Source organism: Cnephaeus nilssonii (genome assembly GCF_951640355.1).
Source record: "Cnephaeus nilssonii genome assembly, chromosome: 12".
NCBI classification, from domain to species: Eukaryota; Metazoa; Chordata; class Mammalia; order Chiroptera; family Vespertilionidae; genus Cnephaeus; species Cnephaeus nilssonii.
The window spans coordinates 37,613,917-37,637,688 of NC_137083.1; the positions used below are offsets into that span (position 1 = coordinate 37,613,917).

General features: G+C 38.0%; 1 protein-coding gene and 1 pseudogene across 3 annotated transcripts in view; both read left to right on the forward strand.

The window, feature by feature from the left end:
* MAGI2 (membrane associated guanylate kinase, WW and PDZ domain containing 2) overlaps positions 1-23,772 on the forward strand; it is a gene marked incomplete at both ends in the record, with an annotated part of 1,165,889 nt that overhangs the window by 830,510 nt on the left and 311,607 nt on the right. The window lies entirely within an intron of this gene.
* On the forward strand, positions 8,972-9,480 carry LOC307107947 (U1 small nuclear ribonucleoprotein C-like; annotated as a pseudogene). The gene has a single exon. The product of its transcript is annotated as a U1 small nuclear ribonucleoprotein C-like (transcript).

Below are 23,772 nucleotides of genomic sequence, written 5' to 3' on the forward strand. Positions count from 1 at the left end.
AAGGTATTACATATGTGTCCTTATCCCCCTATTGCCCCCCAGCCCCCACTCATGCCCTCACCCCCTGGTGTCTGTGTCCATTGGTTAGGCTTATATGCTTGCATACAAGTCCTTTGATTGAGCTCTTCCCCTTACCCCCACCTTCCCCTACCTTCCCTCTAAGGTCTGACTCAGAAGCATCGATCAGACTGTCAAAATAATACATATTTTTTATGAACCAGGAGGTCACAGTTCAATTCCCCTTCAGGGCAAATGTCTGGGTTGTGGGCTGGATCCCCACTGTGGGGCATGCAGGAGGCAGCCGATCAATGATTCTCTTTCATCATTGATGTTTCTATCTATCACTCCCTCTCCATTCCTCTCTGAAACCAATAAGAATATTAAAACAACAACAGAATTCTAGGAAGAAACCAACCACTACTGAAATGCCAACCTTGCAACCAAATGCATACCATCCTTGCAAACTTTGTAACACCATAGGGGTTAAAACTAGATAGCCCAATGTTAGATGACAATTTCAAATACATAAGTTGGAGAAAAGGACACACACACACACACACACACACACACACACACATACACACACACACAATTGTATTAAGCACTGTGCTACGCTTCTCAACAGATGCACAGTAGTGGTAGAGATAGGTATATGAACAAATAACTTTAATATATAAATCTTCATAATAAAACAAGCCATAGGAGAAGAGGCAATAATTCTGTTGAATATGGGGAAGACTGGCATCAGGATATGGTAGAGAAGAAGAGAACATTTGTGGATCTTGAGGATGAACAGAACTCAGTGAGACTAGGCAGGAAGCACAATGAAAATGGCACTCTAAAACATGTTGTATATGAAGGAGGGCACGAGAAAAGGAAGGGAAGAAATGTGTTATACCTACTGACCTATACTTACAACCTACTATGTATTATACTTATATTGATCCTGTGCTATTAGGATTATTGTTCCCATTTATTATAGATGAAGAAATAGTCATATATCTTAAATTCCATAAAATTTAAAATAAACTACTATAGTATCTGTTCCTTTCATTGATTTATTCTGAAATAAATTTCACCTATTAAAAGAAGTAGAAGTGTAAGTGAATGAATAATATATTCTTTAGTTAAAAGTTAATCAAGAAGTCTGAAAGGATAAAAATAAGTGATTAACTTATTCTGAATATATGTTACAACAAAAAAATATATAAAAATATGCACATAGAAAGACTGTCTAAAAAGATAAAGAAGTGGGCAAAGGACATGACAGTTATTTCAACAACAACGCAAAAGAGTTTAAATACCTAATAAACATATAAAAACATTTAAAGGAGCTATTATCAAAGAAATGTAAATTAAAATACAGAGAGACTTAATTTTCATTTGCAAAGAGTCAAAAAATTGCAGTCCTCAATACCTATGGCAAGGTCAAGGTTGCAGGTGCATATTGATGATTCTGGATGCTTGGGGGTTAATCTGTCCTCCCACATTATTTTCCCATACCATAGATCCATCCTAAAATATACTGGTTTTCATGGTTGCTTTTTAGTCTCTAGGAAATTTTGTTACTATTCCTTGAAAAGACTGAAAGCTCCCTGGGGTTTCATAATACTAAGGCTCCTTCCTTAGAGTTAGAAATCAGTTATTTTTTAAATGAATAGAAATTAGAAATCATTCTAGATGGAATCTGACTCAGGAATAGCCATGTAAGAATTTATAGTTATAAGATAAATATGCAGAAAAAAGAAGCCTGCTTTTCTTGGTCTCGTGCTCTGGTTTACATTTGACTATGACTAATAAAAATAGGGCCCTTAGAAAGCAATGACTCACATCTTGCTAGGCAATAGGACATCACGGAGATTGATGAGATTGTTATTTGGGAGAGTGAGGAAAACAACATACATCAACTTAAATTTTGTTTCACTAAACCAGAGGAATTCCCAGAAGACTATTTCAACATAAATTCCCAATAATTTATTTCTGCTACCAAACTATTTCTCTCAATTATGTATGGTTGATGATGTCATGTGTCACTCCCAAACTAAAAATAGCCTGATAGATCCAGATCTCATCACTGGCTAAATGTACCTCGAACTAAAGCTACTCATCAAATATTGCCCACAGAATTTTAGTCTAGTCTGAGTAATTTAAGTAATCCCTGTCCATGAACCTAACCGTCTCTAGAGCATTCTTTTTCTTCTATTAACCCTTTGCACTCACTTGCTTTTTTCTCGATTCCTTTATTCTAATGCTAACTGTGTCGAGTCACACTCGACATCCGAGTGCAAAAGGTTAAGAACCTAGAGGCCTGGTGCACAAATTCATGCATGGGAGGGGTCCCTCACCCTGGCTGGCGATTGGGGCAATCGGGGCAATCGGGGTGATTGGGGCCAGCCTGGGGGAGGGACCATGGGAGATTGGCCAGCCTCAGGATGTTGGCCAGCTTCAGGAGGTTGACTATGGGAGTACACTGACTACCAGGGAGCAGCGCCTGTGTTGTCTGCCCCATGGTGGTCAGTGCATGTCATAGTGACCGGTCATAATGGTCGCTTAGGCTTTTATATATATAAAGTGTGCAAATAAAAACACAATAAGATTTGGTCTGATTTAGATTTGGGTGTGTTTTTTAATTCCACTCCATTTTTACAGCCCTGATAGCAACTGATTAAAAAGTCAGATCGGAACACTAAATAACTAATTTTAGTTTAATAAGACTGAAGACATATTATAATCAATTTTACGAAGATGATTTGGGCTGAATTTAGTTAAAATGAGTGAAGTAAGTAGATAATGGAGTATTTATCTTTTTGAAAGAGAAAGCTAGGTGGGGAGGCTTTCAGCTGCTGCAGAGAAGTTTTAACTAGGAAGCCTCCAGTCACAACGGACCATTATGTTTCTAATTGCCCTTATTAACAGAAGAAAGAGGAGCACAAAATTTACTCTGGAGAATCTTAGGTGTCCTGCTGTTTTCAAATAAGCTAAGTGGTATTGGTCAATATGTTTTAAATTTACAAATTGGGTTTTATCAGCAAAAGAACAATGATGTCAGAAAACTGAGCAAACCAAATATTTAAAAGAAAAAATGACAAACTAATTGTGTTCCTAGATGGTGTGTGTGTGTGTGTGTGTGTGTGTGTGTGTGTGTGTGTATTCTTTTTCCCCTCCCGTCCCCCCATTAAAAGTTCTGGATTTGAAACACCTACTTATCTAATTAACAATAATAAAAATTTGTTCTTGTGTTTCTGTTTTTAGCCAATGGAAAACTATGGCTTTTTTTTTTTTTTTTTGTAAGCTCTATTGGTGCAAGCAGTGCTTCTTCCAAGATTATCAATACTTAGCATTCTGTAGTTGAAATCTTGTGATGCTCAAAAACATTCTCCTGCATTTCATGGCATATATCAGGGAGATTTCTCCACTTGGCAGAAGAACGTATCAAATTTTCCAAACTTGAACATTCTTAATATTTCAATGTGTGTGTGTGTGTGTGTGTGTGTGTGTGTGTGTGTGTGTGTGTGTGTGTTTTGAGAGTAAAGAGTGGGAGAGTATTTCTCATTGAATTATTCCTTGGTATTATCCAATTATTTGCATTTTCATATATTACAGTCTGATTATTTTTGTTCTTCAGTGCATCTATCATTCACTACCTCTGTCGTGGATACCTATTTCAGTTCCATTTATTCTAAATCTCTTTTTTTAAAAGTATTTTACTGGTTTAAAAGTGCCTGGAAAGTACTGCCTGATATAAAGAGAGTAAATAACCTAAAACAATGAAAAAACAGATCAGTCCGTTATCAAATAAAATTTGCACCAGAGTTAACAGTTGAACAGGTAAGGAAGACTTTATTCAAGACTATTGCAATAAAGGAGTGAAATTGAAACAAACAGCAGGAAGGTTTTTAAATGCTGGGGTAAACTAATGGAAAATACTGGAGGACTTTGGTGATTCATGAAGGGGGAAGATTGGTCAAAGTAGTTAGGCCATGTCTGTTTGCTAATGGACAGTTGTCAAAGTTAGGCTCCTACCCTCCCACAGAGACTGCGAAATATAGGTGGTATCTGTCTTAATGATTGTGCTTCGAAAGATAACTCCCAGGACCTTGAGAAAGACATTCCAGGGTTGTGGAAGATTTATATCTCAAAGAAGCAGATGAAGAATCTACTGTTGCAAGTTTCTAAAGTAAATGTTCTAAGAAAAAGGTCAGGTGCCCATAGTCAGGAAGAAGCCTTTCTAAAACTTAAGCTGAGGGGAATTTTAAGGCCATCTCAGTCACCAGATCATCAAACAAGAGATGGTAAACTAATAATTAACAAGAGACTTCTAGACAGTCCATAATATGAAGCAGTTACATCGAGAGAGAAATCAGGTTCAGATGTGCAACTTCCATGAGCATCCTCCAGACTAGACCTGAAATCAGCAGTAGTGCATCATCAAGTCATGTTGGGTTGTCAAGTGTTCTCATCACACCGAGTCAACTGAGTCAACACTGCTGTTTCAGCTTCTGACTCTGATTGTGGTTTACTTCATTCGGTTTGACATTTCTTTGAAAAATCTTCTACCTGATTATAGCATGTAGATAGCCAATTTCTACTCTTGGATTTTTCCCACATAGCACACACCCTTACACATACAATTCAGTTTCATGGAGAATTTATACCTTCCTTTTTTCCTCTCTGATATGTCATTAGACCCTTACATTCTATAAACAATGTTTAATTTTTAGTTTATGATGCTACCCAATATTGTTACCAGCGGTAAATATAATAACCCCAGTGCTTTATAAATTAGAAATAAAAGAGGACAGAAAAATATACAGGGTGGGGGAAAGTAGGTTTACAGTTGTTCTTATGTAAAATAAATAATACAATAAATAATAATACAAGAATAAACTCTGTTTTGTGCACTCATGATTGTAAACCTACTTTTGCCCCACCCTGTATTTACCTTCTATTTACTTTGTAAGGCTTCTTAATATTTGGAAACTTATCTGGAACTGGATGGAGCCCACTTCCTGGTAGGAGATACAAGTGTGACCATTTTTAGTATTTTACATAGACATGAAGTCATGTGAAAGGTGAAACTGAATCCTTACCTTATTGATTTTTATATCTCAACCTTAAAGTTGGTAAGTGTTCAAAAAAATGTTAGTCTTGTTTCAGTGCCTGAACCCTATCCAGGGTTTCTGTGATCTCCTGGGGGTTATATTCTTGAGGTCCGCCTTAGCTCCAAGTTCCTGTCCACCAACTCTTGATCTCACTCACATTTCACTTCCTCTTTAGGCCAACCTAGATATGGAACTCAACCCTTATTCCTTGATTGTCTTTGAAACCTCTCACAAAAACAAATTACCAAGCAAAAAGTTAACAAACTTTATTAATGTTTTGGGCAGTGTATGTGTGTGTGTGTGTGTGTGCACGCGCGCGTGTGTAGAAATTTAAAATATATTAGACTTTTTTTCAATTTCTTGACATCAGTTTGTTTTCATAAGCTCAATCCTCATTTGCCTCTTCTTTCCTTAAATTTATGTTAATTCCTCATGCAAAGCAGTTTAGCTTTCCCTTTTTTATGGTGTTCTTTTATAAAAGTAAAGCTTCTAAGACCTGACTTTTTACAACCAGACAGAACTATCAAGCTATTGTTCTGAATATAAACATTCTCATGAAAAAAAAAATTGTCAGCTGTTCAAATAACCATTTCCATCTCTCTTTACCATTTTAAATTCTAGAGTTATCAGGATGTGGAATGTCATACTCAACATGCTCCAAGCTCACATCAGCTTAATTGTGCCTAAAAGTTGAATTGTTAAATAGGAAACTAACGGAAAATATTTGTCATCTACTTAGGGTATTTCTTTGCCCAATACTGAGCTAATCAATAAACATAATCAATAGAGCTCTCTCTTTTGGGGCCAGGAACAGAGATTTAACCCTATGTTCTTTTCTTTCCTGACTCAGTCCTATCAGCATCAGATCATTCTTTCATTTCAACATAGTTTCCTAACATTTTTATATTTCTCACATTCATTCATTCCTTCCTTCATTCAGTGAGAGACTATTTACTTTGTATCAATATAACATAGAGCTCAAGTGGAGCTTAGATCAAGTAAATCAGAAAATAAATTGTAAAATTTTATATGGTACAAAATGCTAATAAAATTAAGTTAGGGTATTAGGTAGAGGGAGGGAAGGTAATAGCTCTTTTAAATGGCATGGTCAGACCCTCTAGAAGCATGGGATAGTTGAGGAGACTCGAATGATAAAGAGTCTGCTATGAACGTATCTAAGGAATAATATACCAGGTAATGGAAAGGGTAGGGGTAAAAGCCCTAACATGGGACTTGGCTTGAAACATTCAGGAAATAGAAAGCGGGGGGGATGCAAAACAAAACATTGTGGCTAGAAGTTAGAGAACAGAGAAGAGAATGGTAAGACATGAAGTTGGAGAGATTTGAAGGAGTGAAATGGTAGATCCTGGTACAGAATTTGGATTTTTTTAAAATCATACTGAAAGGCATTTTTAAAATGAGTATGATTTTATCTAACTTGTCCTTTTTTTTAAATCACTTCGCTGTGTGGAGATTATCCTATATAATAAAACCCTAATATGCAAATCGACCGAACAGCGGAATAACCAGTCGCTATGACGCGCAATGTCCACCAAGGGGGCAGATGCTCAATGCAGAAAGCTTTGAAGTTGGGCTCAGGTGGACATCCCCCGAAGGGTCCTGGACTGTGAGAGGGCACATGCCAGACTGAGGGACCCCCCTCCCCAGTGCACAAATGTCATGCACCGGGCCTCTAGTATTTTATATTGGTTGTCTTAAAACTTACCTTAAAGAGTCATCTTAAAACTATGGTGCACTCTCTTCAAATTGTCTTCCAGACAAATGTATTAAATTTATGTATTTTGAGCATGTACTGTGTTCCTGACACTGGGCTAGACCTGGAGATTCAACAATGACAAGGAAGTGATTCCCATACCCAAAAACACACAGCCTCATAGAAAAAGATTTTTTTCTGTTTACTGTAGACAATTAATATTCTCCACATTCTTTGCGTTCTTATTAGAATCAGTATGACCTTCCATGACCTTCTTTTATGGATCATGGATTTTTAGACCTAAACTATATTCCTCCAACCACTTTATACAAAATAAAGGTTTAAGAATGTATTTGCATTTTCATCTTATTCTTGGAATTCTTTTCAATTTCATGATAAGTTGTCCGAGTTCTTTTTAGTAGGAAAACTGAATTCATAATATGGAATAGAAAAATATAGCACCTATACAAAACTTTCTTTCTGTAGAGTGGCATTCCAAGTTAATTCAAAGCTGGGTATATATTAATTAAACTAGGAAAATATTTGTAGTACCAGATCACAAAACAGAGTTTCTGTGTTAGGTCATTTCTATCTCATCTCCGTATTGAACTGCAAATATGCAGAAAGTGTAAATTGCCTCGCAGACTGCCAGTCAAATGCCTGGTTATTTGTGAATGCTTCTTGACCTTGAGGAGCTGAGTGATGAACATGAGGGAATTCTTTGGGTAGAACACAGGGAAAGAAGCCAAACAAACAAATACATAAAAAGCTCAGGGAAACGCCAATTTTCTGTTGAGACTGAATCCCAATAAGCATGAAGCTGGGGTTTTCTCTGTGCTTTTGACCATTTGTCTTGCTTCCCATCTTTCCTCCTCTTTTCATTGGGCTTTAAAAACTTTTAAGGATTTTTCTCAGTCTACCTCACACCCTGTTGTGCCCTCTATTTTATCTGTACTTTTGTTGTTTGTTTTCTATTCTATTTTTCCCATAATACAAGAGATGCATGCATTAAACAAGAGTCACTAAAGGACTGTGTCTGTGAAACATCTATTTTGAAGTTGGAGGAAAAAGCAAGGCAGCTTTCTAAACATTCTTTTCCCTTGGGGCAAAATGCTGCTCAAAAAAAATTGTTTTCCTCCTTCAAAAGAATTAACATTTTGACCATTGAGCATTTTGGAAACAACTGTATACTGTGTCTTACAAATCCAGCTTCTTCATAGACCCAGTGCTGGTTAATGGCAATACCTTAGACCTTTTCTCATCTTTGTAAAAAGAACTGTTTAGAGATGATAACGTGGTTATAGAAATCCTTCAGATTTCATAAGGAATATGTGCTCCTTTCATTCCTACAACAGTACATATCAAAGACTTATTTTAAACAAAGCCTAAGTCCCCATAGTACTCCCTGTCAAATGGTGGAGAAAGATGAGAAAATAACTATTATACTACAAATGATAAAGGTTGTGACATTTGAACCAGGGGTTATGGAAGTATTGTCATGGTTACCTTGCTTAGAATGATGGTCAGGAAACCCTTTCAAGAAGGCTGACACTGAGCTGAGCCATAGGGACAGGTAGAATTTAGCCAGGAAAGGGAGGGGAGAAGCAGGTTCCAGGCAGAAGAAACAGCATATGCAAAAGGCAGGAGTCAAGGACTGTGGTAAAGTCTGAACACGAACAAAAGTCTGAACACAAAAGGTTTATACGGGAAAAGAGATGCACTTGGTAAGGTGTGATCATGGCAGATCATGTTAGAACCTGCGTGCCACTCTAAGAGGTTTACTTTCCTGGAAAGGCACCCAAGGATTTCTGGTAGGGGAAAATGAATGAATGGATTTGCATTTGTTGAATATTCACTCTAGTAGTATGGAAGGGGATTGGAAGGTACAGGCAAAGAGAACAATTAGGAAACAATTGCAAAACTCCAGATAACAAGTGATGATATTTTGGCTGTAGTCCTAGGAATAGAGGAGAGAGGAATTATTTGAGAGATGATTAAGGGCGGAATACAGGACTTCTTGAATAATTAGAAGAGGGAGGAAGAAATTTGTGGTGGCTGTCAGGTTTCCAGTTTTGGCATCTGGCAGCTCTAATGCTAATCATTGAGACAGAACAAATTGATGGAAAACCGATTGGGGGAAAAACTATGATTCAGTCCCAGCCATGTTGATATTGAGGTCCTGATTATAAGGCTACATGCAGAGCAACATTCCCAAGTTTTTTTGTTGCTACTGGGATACATACCTCACCCATGACTCTCCATCTGTGAGAAAGACACACCGCAGTGGTAGGAAACACAGAAAGAATATGAAAGGCTGCTATCAGAAGTGGCTAGAAGAGTAAGCTCAGAGCCAGATTGACAAAATAACGACAGCATTTCAGCAAGGAAAGATACCTCCTACTCCATTCTTTGCTCCTCCTCCTGCAAGGGGCAGTGATGGTACCCCCTGCCCTGGTTTGAAGCCAACACCCTATATGAGATACCCTCCCATGATGCCAGTGATGGGCCCTCCTCCTCGTCAGATGATGCCCATGGGACCTACTCCCAGAATGAGGCCACCTGTGGGAGGGCACATGCTAATGATGCCTGGACCTCCAGTGATGAGACCTCCCACCCATCCCATGATGGCCCAATTGGCCAGGAATGACTCTCCCAGACAGATAAGGGGGACCTCGCCGCTTTATATTACTTGTTCTAGTTCACCAGGAGATCGGGGTGCTGCAACTCTGGGAGTTTTCGAACAGCATGACAAGGAAGACTCACTCCCTTCTTCCTACCAAAGAGAGAATAGTTTTAGAGGGGAATAGCGGGACCAAAATAAAAAGCAATTTTCATTTGTATTGTGAAATGTGAAAATAAAATTGCCAACTCTTTTAGTTTCAAAAAAGTCAATGAAAACAACAATTAACATGGTTCTCATATAAAGTCAAAAATTATAGTGACTCATTAAAGGTTTACTCCTTTCCTCTACATGAAAATATTTTTACTTTAAAAAGTCATTTATGTTTACTGTCACTTCCCCAGCTTAGTCTATTCTCTGAAGAAATGTCACACTTGCAGTCTTGATATTCACATGTTCCATAAACACTTTATTATTAATCCTTTAGGGTATATACTTGCAAATATTTTGTTTCTCTGTTTCATTCCTTATGAAATGTCATGCTCATATTACTGCAAACAGAGTAGTGAAGAAAGAATGGAATAGCAAGCCCCAGCCAGGTGGCTCAGCTGATTGGAGCATTTTCCGACCAGCAAATGTTGTGGGTTTGATTCCTAGTCAGAGCACATACCTAGGTTATAGGTTCAAACCCCTGTTGGAGCCTGTATGAGAGGTAACTGATCAATGTTTCTCTCAGGTCAACGCTTCTCTCTCTTTCTTTCTTTCTCTCACCACCCCCTTCCTTTCTCTTTAAAATCCATGAACATATCCTCCGATGAGAATAAAAAGAAAAGAATGGAATAGCAATATCTTGCTAGTTATCAAATCTGTCAATTCTTCCTTGTCAGTGTTTCTTACATTTGTCCTTTCCTCACTTTATCCATCATTATTTTCCCAAAATAGGATACTGTTGCTTCTTAGCCTGGGATACCTTTACCAGAGTTCTTAATTACCTACAACAGAAATGGGTTCTGCTTGATTTATGCAGAAAATAAATATATTGAAAGGCTATTGGGTAGCTTACAGAATCAAGGAGGGTGGAAAAACAAGCTTGAAAAATAAGAAAAACCGAAGGGACTGAGTTTCAGGGTCATTCCACAAGCATAGGTCCAGGAAGACCCTCACTGCTCACTCTGGCCAAGCTGCCAGGGCTGCCACCAAACCCAGCTGTGGCAGTCTCTTCCACCACTGGAATAAATTCTTCACCGTTGCTGCTGCTCTGCCTCACTAACTCCAGATGCAAAATCCCAGGTGGTTGTGTCTGATTGCCTAATCCTGGATTGAAAGTATGTCCATGCCCTGTTTTCCAAGTTTCCAGGGAAGGCAAGTATCTGAGCTTTTCCACTTCTGTAGTTGGACGTAGCACGCTCACATTAACACTCACGTTGTGGAAAATTCTCCAAATATAGGAAAGAAAGTCCAAATCAGGGCAGCCACAGAAATGTAAGAATCCTCCTGAATAACCAGCTTACCTCCTAGTTCTAATCATTCATGTTTCTATTTTATTTTAAGCACTGTTCTGGGCATGTGCTCTGTACTCATGGTGCAGATATCAAGAATACAAGTACCTGATTAAGGCTTTCCCAACACATATCTATTATTATATTTGACACTGTAATAGTTTCCAATAACTTAAACTCTTCAACATAGTATTCAAAAATATCCTGTCAATTGATCTCTCTTACATATACCGTCTTTTTTCTTATTATTTTTTAACATAAATTCTCTTCTCCAACTAGGATAATTATCTTCCAATTTATATATATTACTATGCTCATTTTCTGCAAAACTCCTGATCCATCCACCTATTTCCCCTAGCCCATGCCTGAACTTATTGTATTTCTTCTCCAAGTAGCATCCCAATTCTGTTCTTTGCCTCCTTCATGATTCCAAATGAGAATCATGAAATTAAAGGCATACTTACTGTGAAATCATACAATATTTCTGAACACTAAGTCATACCTGCACCTTGTTTTATAAACACTCTTTATGGATCTATTTCTTTTTTTAAATGTAGGTATTTTTACCACTCCAATTGGATTGTAAATGACTCAAGGATCTTAACTGCTTAGGGTATCTCCTCTGCCATAGCAATCACGTTAAATACGGAGCCTACTCCATATGTCTGTGAAATAGCTGAGCAGACGTCTGGCCAGCTTCACCTCTCACCACACACTTTCAAAGAATTTGGGATCCTGGAGCCCATTCTTCTGAAACTTGCTTTGTTTTGTTCTCTCCCACAATCTCTAACTCCAGGTAAATCCTAGTCATCATTCCACAAATGTACAAATTTCATATTACAGTGGGAACCAGGCAAGGATGACTGGGCACAAATTAACTATCATTATTAGAAATTACCTGAAGCAAGTGTCCAGGTGATACCAACAATGTCATCTTCATAGAGAAAAGATGACATTATTAAAAATTTGAAAAAGTTAATTTCCATACTACATCACATAATACTTTTATGCTTTGCAAAGTTAAAATGGAAAATAAATGGGTTTCATTTAAGAATCTGATTATTTTGTCATTGTCACAGAATGACATTAATTGGGTACTAAATTTGCAAAATGCCTTTGTGAATGCAAACAAATGTGTCCTCTGTAAATTAAGGAAAAAACAGATGCCTGTTTCTCACACAAAGTTCCTTTCTGATATTGTCAGAGCAATACTTTTTCAGAGAAGGAGTTTGGGCAGATGGTATTATAATTCAAATAAAATGAAATAGGCTTCCAAGTGCATCCATATCATCTTCCCCTGTGAATGCCAGAAGAATTTTTAAAGTTTTTAATGTATCTGAGTGTCCTCATAAATATAACCTGTTATTAAATAAATTCTAAAGATTACAGTATGACTCTAATGTTAGCTGAGATATCTTTCCAAATCAGTTATTAGGAAATATCTGCAATATGTCCAATAATATCTGTTGCACAACAAGGAAATGCAGTATAAAAGGATTTGAAGATTATTGGATTCATTCTCCTAAAGAGCAATGTGGAAATTATGTCAAACTTCTGGAGACATTCATCAGAAAGGATGAAGGCACAGGTGGCCAGGTCTTTCGTGCATGTGACTCTTCAGATTTTCTTACTAACATTTAGAACATTGGGAATCCTGAGAAAGGAGTCTAGAAAGCACCCCCATCTCCCAACATCTTCAAAAATAACTCAAGTTGTGACATCTGGCAAATGATTTAACAGCAGTTAAATAATATTCCTTCTCATAGTGTTGTTTTGAGTATCAAATGAAATGATTTATGTAAGGCACTCAGCACAGTGCCTGATACATAGCATCAATACTTTAGTATTTCTATGGTGCTACATAACTGAAGTGGCGGTAGGAAGGGGCATCACTTTTATAACTTTGCCTATGAAAAATTTAAAGGATAACATAGAATGTTGGGTTGGGAACATAAATAGCATTTATTACAATTGAATGCCAAATTTTTTCTATGTAAACTCCCATCAGTAAGAAGAATAGCCAGGTAAATATTGAATCTTATTTTACAACATAACTCAAGGGAAACTTCTCTATAAAGCATTTACTGTCATCTTCAATCCCCACCATAAATGGCCATTCCTTTATTAGTGCACCTTTGCGTACTACTACCATGGTATGTCCCAAGTTATTAAATTTCTTTTATTTACACATCTCCTTTACACAGAAAATTTTTTTTTAATTTTTAGCTCTTAGCACAGCATTCAATAAATCTTGAAGAAATTTATAATGAATTTCATATTATTCAAAGATGGAATAATAACTGAATAAAATATCTCTCTCCACTATGGCAAATATAAAACCCTATAGGAAAAATGAAAATGAACCCAGTGACATCTGAAAATCTCTTCCTGTGATTTTATGATTCTCTTAAATATTTTAATTGATTTGTATGTATTTTGCTGAAAAAATATGATATTGGATACCTTCATTTATAAGAAATTTGATGTCTAATAAGAGTTTAAACTATATTGCTCTTAGAAAAAGTTTGAGAGAAATTGGAGCTCTGTCTCAGTAAATGGTATTTTTAGATTTTAAAAATCAATGAATTTGAAAGTGCACAATGTGATGTTGTTTGCACAATTAAACTAAAAACATGGAAAAATCTTTCAAAGTATTAGCTTATCCATGTTATTGTAAAATGTAATAAAATATCTATAATAATAAAAGCGTAATATGCTAATTAAACCAGACAGCCAAACGACATTCCAGACAAAGCCGGGGCTGTGAGGGCCAAGCCCCTTGCAAGAATTTCGTGCATCGGGCCTCTAGTCCTATCTAATAAACAGGGAATATGCTAATTTACCATCACACCCTCACAAAGATGGTGGTGCCCACAGCCAATAAGGAGGGATTTTGCTAATTGACTGCCATGCCCTCAAAGATGGCGACGCCCACAGCCACAAGATGGCGGCACCCAGTCCCTCAGCCCCGCCAGGGCAGCAAGTGTGTGGCACAGCCTGGCCTGCCCCCAGTCCCCTCAACCCCCCAGCCGCCCAGGGCCGGCCAGAGGCACAAGCAAGCCTCGGATGGTGGCTGCCCAGCTTCCCAGGACCGCCCGAGGCTCAGGTAACCAGGGCCGGCAGTGGCAGCAGCAGAGTTGTGATGGGAGTGTTGCCTTCCCCTGATCACCAAGTCGCCTCCTGCCCCTGAGGGCTCCCAGACTGTGAGAGGGGGCAGGCCGGGCTGAGGGACCCCCCTCCAGGGCATGAATTTTCATGCACCAGACCTCTAGTAGTAGTATAAGTCTGGTTGTTAAAAGCACACAATATCCATATGGGAAAATAAAAGCTACTAAAATTCTGTTGCCAAAAACAGTGTAACTAAAACTGTAATGCCCCCCCCCCTTTTTTTTTTTTACTAAAAAAATTTCTTTAATCTCTATGTACTTCTCTAACACTTGTGTTAGGGCATTAACAGAGTACGAAGTTAGCTTTATGGAACACAGCCAATATCAACATTATATATTTTCTTCTTCCTTTCCTCCTCAACCCAGCACACCTGAATATATCTGAAAGACTTGGCAAACATGTTCATGACAAGAATACCTAACTAAAATCTATTAACATTTGTGTGTTTTTTTAAAAAAAAAAAAACACCACAAAAACAACAACCATAAAGTAACAACTAATGTGTTAATGTCATAAGAAGCCAAAATTCCTTGTGCCACCCAAATCTCTATCTGAGATTGCTCTTTAGGTGAAGATACAAGACTTTTAATCTTTCCCATGGCCACAGTAGGTGCATGATCTCATTCATTCCTTTAACAAATAGCTGTGTTGAGTACCCAGTATCAGGTTTGGGGGATACAAATATGAGTAAGACATGCTCCCTGTCTTTCAGCTTCTCACCCTGAGGGAGACAAAACAAATGGAGATAGTATAGTCTTGACAACTCGCTGGAAGCACCTTTCCTCAATGGTATACCATATTCCTTCTCTCACCTTCCTTGCTGTTTGTCTTTGCTGCCCATAGAGTCCTTTTCAATCTGTCCTATGACATCTGATCTTACTGAGTTTTCCAATTCTCACCTCTTGCTGTGAAACTTCCCTAAATTACAGCAGTTTTAGAACAACCTAATTTGTATATCTATTAGTTTGCTGAGTATAATATTTTTAATACCAATAAAGCAGCTATTTCAGTTTCTTAACCTTTTATTTATTTTGCAAATAAAAACTATCCTTTTTCTAACACTGTAATTCTAAAACACAGATTTTTTTATCTTTAACTTTTAAGTATTATCTTTGAATGGCAATAATTGATTGATCTTTGAGAGTAGATTTTTTTCATCACATAAAATTTTACTACAAGATAAATGTTACCATATCCAAAGAGAATGTCCCAATGAAAATATAATTATTACCTTAATTATAGTTTTTATTCAAGGCCTATATTTGATGAGATTTTGATTTGTGACCTAACAAAATAATTTTAAATGTGATTTTTACTTTACTTTTTTCTAAAATAAATACTGTACCATAATATTTTTGTAAAGACTCATTTAGTTATATATTAAATAGAAAATTATAATCCAACATAATAGATTTTGTTTTTTAAGTATTTTTTTATTTTTAATTACAGTTTATGTACAATATTATATTAGTTTCAGGATACAACCCAGTGATTAGACATTTATATACTGGTGATTATAATGAAGAAGAAGAAGAAGAAGAAGAAGAAGAAGAAGAAGAAGAAGAAGAAGAAGAAGAAGAAGAAGAAAGAGCAACAACAACCGTAATGGTAGTAACAGTAGTACCTAACATTTATTGAGTGCCAAGCATATCATAAACTCTATGGTTCTATTCCTTACATCATGCAAGATGAAGAAACTGAGGCTTATCTAAGAATACCCAAAATTCAAATCAGTTCTGTCTGACTCCAAAGCCTGTAATATTTTTGTCAAATATATTCACATAAATACTTAATTTTAGTTTAATTTATGCTAGACTATCAAGGTTGGTATTTGCAAATTACAACTCATGTAAGAAAAATTTTTTATTTTAATTTCATATAACCACATTTGCTTTGGAATCTTTGTTACTATTGAAAAAAAGAGCTTTACCATTAAAAGCTTTTTTTCTTTACCTTTTAGTTTAAAACAGCATTACTGGGGTAGGGTGGGTTGTGGTGGTAATAGCCTGTCAATATTAAAGCACATTTTCCCCAGTGGGGCTCTCCTCTCCTCTTCCATTCAAGACTGTGCCAGGTATCTTTAGATGAACAGGTATCTTTATGGTGATGAGGGTGAGTTGTGGTCAGTCAGCTATTCTCTGACTTTGCTGGTCACTGTTGTGATATGGCTTACACCTGCTCAAGCTATGGTCCCTGCCTTTCTCTAGTTGTAACAACTCCACACCATGCGTCCCATCTCACAGGGCTTTGTACCTCCAAGTCCTACTGCAAACCAAGGCACATGGAAATGACACATTGATTCTTGACTCTCCCTCTTTATATCCCCACTTCAGCCAGCCTGAAATAGGTGCCTGCTTAAATAGAGGGAGATTCCACATTAAGAAGTGTGGTGGGAGGGGGAGAAGTATGTTAACGTGTCTTTAAAATGTTTGTCATATACTTGCACTCTGGACTTTGTGCCCTGTGTGTGTCAGACTTGATTCTGAAAATACAAACATAGAAGAATCTGAAACTACATTTAAAAAGTAACCAAAGTCCTAGCCTGGTCTTTGTGGCTCAGTGGTTGCGTGACTACCTGTGAACCTGGAGGTCATGGTTTGATTCTCGGTCCAGACACATGCCTGGGTTGTGGGCTCGATCCCCAGTGCGGGGCATGCAGGAAGCAGCTGATCAATGGTTCTCTTTCATCATTGATGTTTCTATCTTTCTTTCCCTCTGCCTTCCTCTCTGAAATTAATAAAAATATATTTTAAAATAATCTTACATTATAAACAGGTAATATTTAAATTACCATCACTCCGCTACACCCACGATTGGGCCAGCGGGTGACACAGGGGGCGGGACTCGGGGTGGCTGGGGTGGTGATTGGGCCGGCAGGACGCTGAGCTCGCGTTGCCAGCAGTGACGCGAGCTCAGCGTCTGCGCCATGGCTGTGCTTCGGCACAGACAGGCCTCTGGGGCAGCAAGCCGAGCCGGCGTTTTGGAGGTTTGGAGGCGGAGGGGGGTGGGGGTGGGCAGGTGGTGCGGCTCCGCGGGGAGGAGTCTGGCAGCAGTTGGGCTGCAGGAGCATGCAGCCCCAGCCTTCCTGGGCGGGAGGCAAAGGCAAGACCCTGGCCTGAGCTCCGGGCCGCAGGAGGACCACTCCCCCGCCCCGCCTCGCCCTAGGGGCCCAGGGACTTCGGAGCTGCCGACCAGCGGACAGACAGCTTACACGTGCATGATTAAATCATGCACTGGGCTTCTAGTAATAAATAAAATGTAACCAAAGTCCTTGACTCCAATTATCATATCAATAATATTTTAGCTGGTGATGACTGGGAACAAATCAGTATTTTTGTTTTGTTTTGTTTTTTGCTTCAATAGGGCATTGCAGATAAAAAATGATGTGATTGCCTTTGTTAGACCATGTGGTCCTCTAGAACTCTCTGTGCTTTGTCTGCACCATACCACTGCTGTCGACTAATTTGAATGTATACATGTAGAGTCTTGCAGAGTTGCTGAGTCCTGCATCCTATCACTGTCACTGCTCATATGATTTACTCTCAGTCCAGTTGTTATCACGGGTACACATCCCAGCTCCACGTGGGCCCTTAACGCTTCCTGAAAGCCTGGCATGGAAGGCAACCTGCAGGGCAGATTTGTGGGATTGACTGACTCTTTACATGCCACGCATCCCAAGCCGAGAGGGACTCTGCCAGCTTTATGCAGGCAATACTTTTCACTGGGGTGACTTGCTCTCCAAGAATTCTTGCATTGTTTTAGGCATTGGGACACCTTTCAGACACAGTGGGCATTATGTTTTTATTCCAGGCCTTTTTTTTTATTTTATAGATTTACCCAATACAAATACCGTTAGGGACCCTCACCCTCAGTTTTTTTGTGTATGTGTCTCTTTGTTTCCTTCTACCATGAAGCAAAGCAGTCAAACAGTACATGCTATTAGATCCAAATCTCTATGTTTTTGCATTGCTGTATCATACCTCATTGCCATACTTTATAATTTTATCAAAGGGGGTTTTATATTTTATTAGGTAGAGATTTCATTTCCCTATTCCTGACATCTAATCCAGTCCTTCCGTCTGAGGGACAGAGATCGGGCCAAGCTGAATAGGCAAAGATTCGTACAAATCCAGTGACCAGATCATTGGAAACAATATCCTGTCCTCTTTTGTGTTTGTGGGTCAGAAAACTCAGGATTTGTTCTAAAATTCTGGCATTTCCCTCTGAGCAAAATATCACATTTGAGGTGGATGCTAATATAAGGCAGATGTCAGTACAGTGTGTATTAATAGGCACTTGGTTGCTTTTTGATGCCGGCTGATCCTATGATGAGGCAAGATTAATTATAACCTAACCGAAGCTGTGTCTGTAACATTTAGACCATTCACTTTCTTCACATTCAGAGAGGCTCATGCACCACTCATTGCACTGAACTGTCAAAATGGGAGAGACTGTGGTTCCAATATCTCTACTTCGGGATCTAGCTAAAATAATCTGGACAGGAAATTATTGTGATAAAGGACATTTGGGCAATCTTACACATAAATCGGACTATATTAATATGATTTGATGTCTATATTTGAACATTTCTGTCATTAACATTTAATAGGCAGCAGTAGTGCTCATAGATTAGTACCAAATAGGGAATTTTAACCTCATTGTTAGAGTGACACTCTGCATAGTCTACCTTCTCCTTTCATGCCATGAGAAAAGCATTCCCAGCCTTCCTTACCTTTGACACTCTAATCTATCTGTGATAGGTCCTGCTGAGAATTAGTCATTTTCTCTACCTAGGACGAGTCTAAAACCGAACTGAGAGCCTGGTCAGCTTGTCTGTTCTGTTAATGTTTAAAAGCATTCCACAACACAGATGGTCATTATGGAAGCTATCCTCTCGTCCCTTCTCTCCCCAAATGATGTTGACAATTCCTATTGTATTGATTTTTCTTTTTTTAAGTGTCCTTTTCCAAAATGCAGATGAATTACGTCTTTGTTCTGACTGAAAAACACAGAGCTCTGTAGACCAGATAAAATAGAGACTTTCTGGCAACTCATGTCACCCCAATTTTCCAAATGTCCAGCTTATCTACAAAGCATGCAAGTCTCTTAGGAGCCATGTTTTTCATAGCAAAAGCAGCAATTGACGCTAGCACCTAATGGCATGTAGCGCTGCCGTGAGGCTTCGGCACCCGGTGTGGCGGCAGATGCTTCCAACAGCACCATCGCGGACAGTTGGCTCATCTCTGCACACTTTCGTTCACAGCCCTAGGTTCCTGCTCAGTCTGATCTGTTTCGCTGGTCTGAGTGGCATTTTAATTAAACAATGCTCTGAGGCTCCATATTAATTAGAAAGTGAAATTAGGGCATATTCCTAAGTAGAATTCAGCCCGTCTATTATAATAAACAAAGCTAAATATTAAATTTCATTTTCCAAGCCCTTACTGTATTGATGTTCAATATTTAGTTGTCCCCTGAGATTTTAAACAGTATGGTTTCCTCGTATATATCCAATTAATTAAATTTAAAAAGACTGCTCCACTAGAAAAATGACATCCGTTGTGTGAATTCACCCTAAAATACCCAATTGACAAATGTGTTGCTGACTTATTGTATTAGGATTATTTAAATCAATCGTAATTAATTATAACCATGAAATATAACAGCCTGCAATTCCAGGCTCTTCAAAAATTACCTGAGGGTTTAGGTAGAGTAAAATATACATGTATTTCTCGTTGTAGCATATATCATCAATTATAATGAATTAAATTGGTGAAAATTTTTGTTTAAAGGTTGGGTCTGTCTGAAACCATCAGCTCCATGGATGTTGAGACTTATCCCTGTTCCCTAACTGCCTCCCTCAGAGTAGATGAGCAATAAATATTTCTTGAATGAAAAAAGGGCTCATGAATGATGCTACATTATGAGACATTAAGTAATGCCATCAGTGAAGAATTGCAAATTTCACTTTCTAATCTATCCAGATCTCATCAAGAGCACTTTAGCCAATCACTTCAGGGACATAAAAAGAAAACAGCAATCACAACCATCACCAAAACCATGGCAAAATGTGGCCATTTCCCTCAGCTGTTTCTCCTAAATCTTTAAAATCTCATTGATAAGGCAAAATGGAGAATTAAAGCAAAAATTTGGTTTCTTTCTCATGATCGATCCAGGTATTCACCTAGACTCCCTGGAAAAGGGTGGCTAAACAATTTGTAAAGCTTCCAGTTTTATCAATATTAATTTTGAATCAATAATTAAAATATAGTTTCAATGTAAAATAGCATATTATTGATTGTGGGATTCAAGGTATAAACTTCTTCCATGTGTTTCTTGCCCTACGAAGTTTGAAGAGAAACTCGCGGACAAAAAGGCTTCTTTAATAAAAAAGGAAGAAGTTTATTGGAAGCAGATACAAACTCCATCTGGGCAGAGGTGTCCCCAAAGGAGACCCCCTGGGGAGGGGCCCCCAAATGGGAAAAGACTGCTCTCTCTCTCTCTCTCTAATGGGAAAATCAGTCTTTAAAAAAATGTCTTGTGTTCTTTTGTCTCCCGTTTATATATGCTGCAGTTCTTTGTCTGAACCTGACCCTTTATAATTGGACCTTTTCTTAATTTAGGACCCCTGTGCTTTCTTCATTGGTCACTCTGTTATATAGTATCAGTTTCAAAGCTCAAAGCCCACAGGGTGCTTCCCTTTTTCTCTCCTCTTATCTTGCAACATTCCTTTATCCTCTGTACAAATAAGATATACATTTTGGCATCTCCAAGCCCCCATCTATGCTTTCCTCTCCCATGGACCCTCTTTATTTCTAAGACTCCCTAAACCTGCCTGTTTTGTCCCTAGAATTCCTTTCATTATGAGCAATTTAGCTTTCCGTCCTTTACTGTTCACACCTACCTCTAATAGTTAAGCATTCCTTGAGTTTCTGGCTCTCCTTATGTACCTCTTTCTTTCTTTCTCTCTCTTTCTCTTTCTTTCTTTTCTCTCTCTCTCTCTCTCTCTCTCTCTCTCTCTCTCTCTCTCTCTTTTTTTCTTCCTTCCTTCCGCCTGTCCACCCTTCCTTCCTTCCTTCCTTCCTTCCTTCCTTCCTTCCTTCCTTCCTTCCTTCCTTCCTTCCTTCCTTCCTTCCTTCCTTTCTTTCTTTCTTTCTTTCTTTCTTTCTTTCTTTCTTTCTTCTTTCTTTCTTCAAAAATAAGCATATGAGTGTTTTTGTTTAGCAGTGTAGCCCACAAATCATTGTATACTTAGAGATTTTCTTCATAAGTTTTGCATCTATTTAGCACTCACCATATGCACATAACATGCCCATTTAGCCAATCATCTCTAGTTTGATATTTAGGCTGCTTCTATGGTTTTCCATTACAATAATACTACAGGGAATGACCTTGTGCATTTTTGCCTTTTTTATTGTTGAAGATGAAACTTTACAGAAACTTCCCAGGGGATGGATTGTTGGATCAAAGGAAAAAATATGTCTGGTTGTGTTAGTTATTGCCAAACTCCCCTCAATATGAGCTGTATTATGTTACCCATTCAGCAGCCTTGTTTGAGGGGCCAGCTTTACCACAACCTTGCCAAAAAGCTTGTTGAAAAGCTTTTGAATTTTTGCCAATCTGATAGATGAAGCAAAATATCTCAATGTACATTTCTCTTCTGATAAGGGAAGTTGGGAATTTTTTCATGTTTAAAGGATATGTGTGTATACTTTTTGTGAACTTTCTATTCTTGGCTCTTGCATATTTTTTCTATCAAGTTTTTAGTCTTTTATTGTTTTTTTACCCACTTTTAAAAAGTTTTCCTTAGGGGAGAGTAGACCTTTATTATTGGTATGTTACAAATATTTTCTCTGAGTTTGACATTTACCTTTTAACATTATGGTGTTTTGGACTGTCCAAGGATTCTTTTTTGCTTTTAAGTAGTCACATCTGTCAAGGTCGAGTCATGAGACAAATGCCTTTCCTCATACCCCGTTTATAAAGGGATTTATCTGTAGGATTCATTGTTTCATTTGTTCCTTTTCCATTTGGAGTTCACTATGGGAAATTGACTAAAAACCTGTCTATTTAAGCATTCTATCTCCACTGAGACCAATTTTCATAAATTCTATTTTCCTAAGAAATTATCTATTTTATTTAGATTTTTAATGTTACTAACATAGGTTTGTACAAAGTATTTTATTTTTTATGATTGCATCTGTTTTGTTATTCCTTACTTTGTTATATGTAACATGTCTCTTTTAAATCTTAAATTAGATTTATTTTGCTAATTTTTTAAAAGGAATAGCATTTTGATTAAAGTTATTATTTTTCTATTTTCTATCATATGAATTTTTATTTTTATTATTTGTATTTCTTATGTGTGTGTTTCTAGAAGGATTCCTTTGTTGTTCCCTTTCCACCTTTTTTTCCCACATGGTTTTATTGGAGAGAGAGAGAGAGAGAGAGAGAGAGAGAGAGAGAGAGAGAGAGAGAGAGAGAGAGAGAGAGAGAGAGAGAGAGAGAGAGAGAGAGAGAGAGAGAGAGAGAAACATTGATGAAAGTACAACATAGATTGACTGCCTCCTGCATGACCCCCACTGGGAATTGAGCCAGAAACCCAAGCATGTGCCCCTTCTGACCAAGAATCAAATGGGCAACCTCCTGGTGCACAGGAGGATATCCAACCAACTGAGCCAATGGCCAAAGAGCCTTTCCACCTTTTTGATTTGGGAATTCACTTTCAATATTGCTGTTCTACTATGGGTTTCATATTATAAAATTTCCTCTGATCACTGCTTTAATTGTATCTTATATATTTTGCTACTTAGTGTTTTCATTCATTACTTTTAGAAATGCTTCAATTTCCGTTTACATTTCTTCTTTGACACAATAGTTGTTAGAGTTTTTAATTTTTAGATGCAAGTTCCTTTGGTGATTACTTTGTTATGAAATGTCTAAATTTTATTACATTCTGGTCAGATATTATTGTTTGTATTATTTCTGCTTTGTGGAATTTATTGAGACTTTGTTGTAACCTAATATGTAGATAATTTTGGAGATTATTCCATGCGTACTTCAGAGGAATATATATTCTCTATTATTGGAGTGTGAAACTCAAAAAAGAGAAGGAGGTAGTGAGGAAAACCAAAAGATTTGCCTAATTAATTATGCCATATTTAGTTCTATGTCTGTAATTTTGTCAACTTGACCTACCTTAGACTAAGAGCAGTCTTAAATATCTGTTATTAGTGTATCTCTATTTCTCCTTGCAACCCCTGTAGTTTCTGTTTTATAAAGGTGGTTTGTATCCTATCTAATAAAAGAGAAACATGCAAATTGACCATACCTCCGCTATGCCCACCAGCCAATCAGAGTGAGTATGCAAATTAACCTAACAAAAATGGTGACGGCCACAGAGCTGAAGCGAGCAGGAGGCTTGGGTTGCCCCCAGCAATGGAGGAAGCTAAGCTTCCCGCCTGGCCTGGCCTGCCCCTCCGCTCAAGGCTACAAATTTTAAATTATAGAAGATAAATAAATCCCAGATATCTGCTTCCAGCCAGCCCTGGCCTCTGCTTAAGGAGGCGCTGGAAAAAAAACACACAAGGAGGGGCTGGGAGCTTGGGTCACCGGGGTGTGTGGCCAGCCTTCACACAGCCATCAGCCCCTAACCCAGGCTGGCCAGGCACC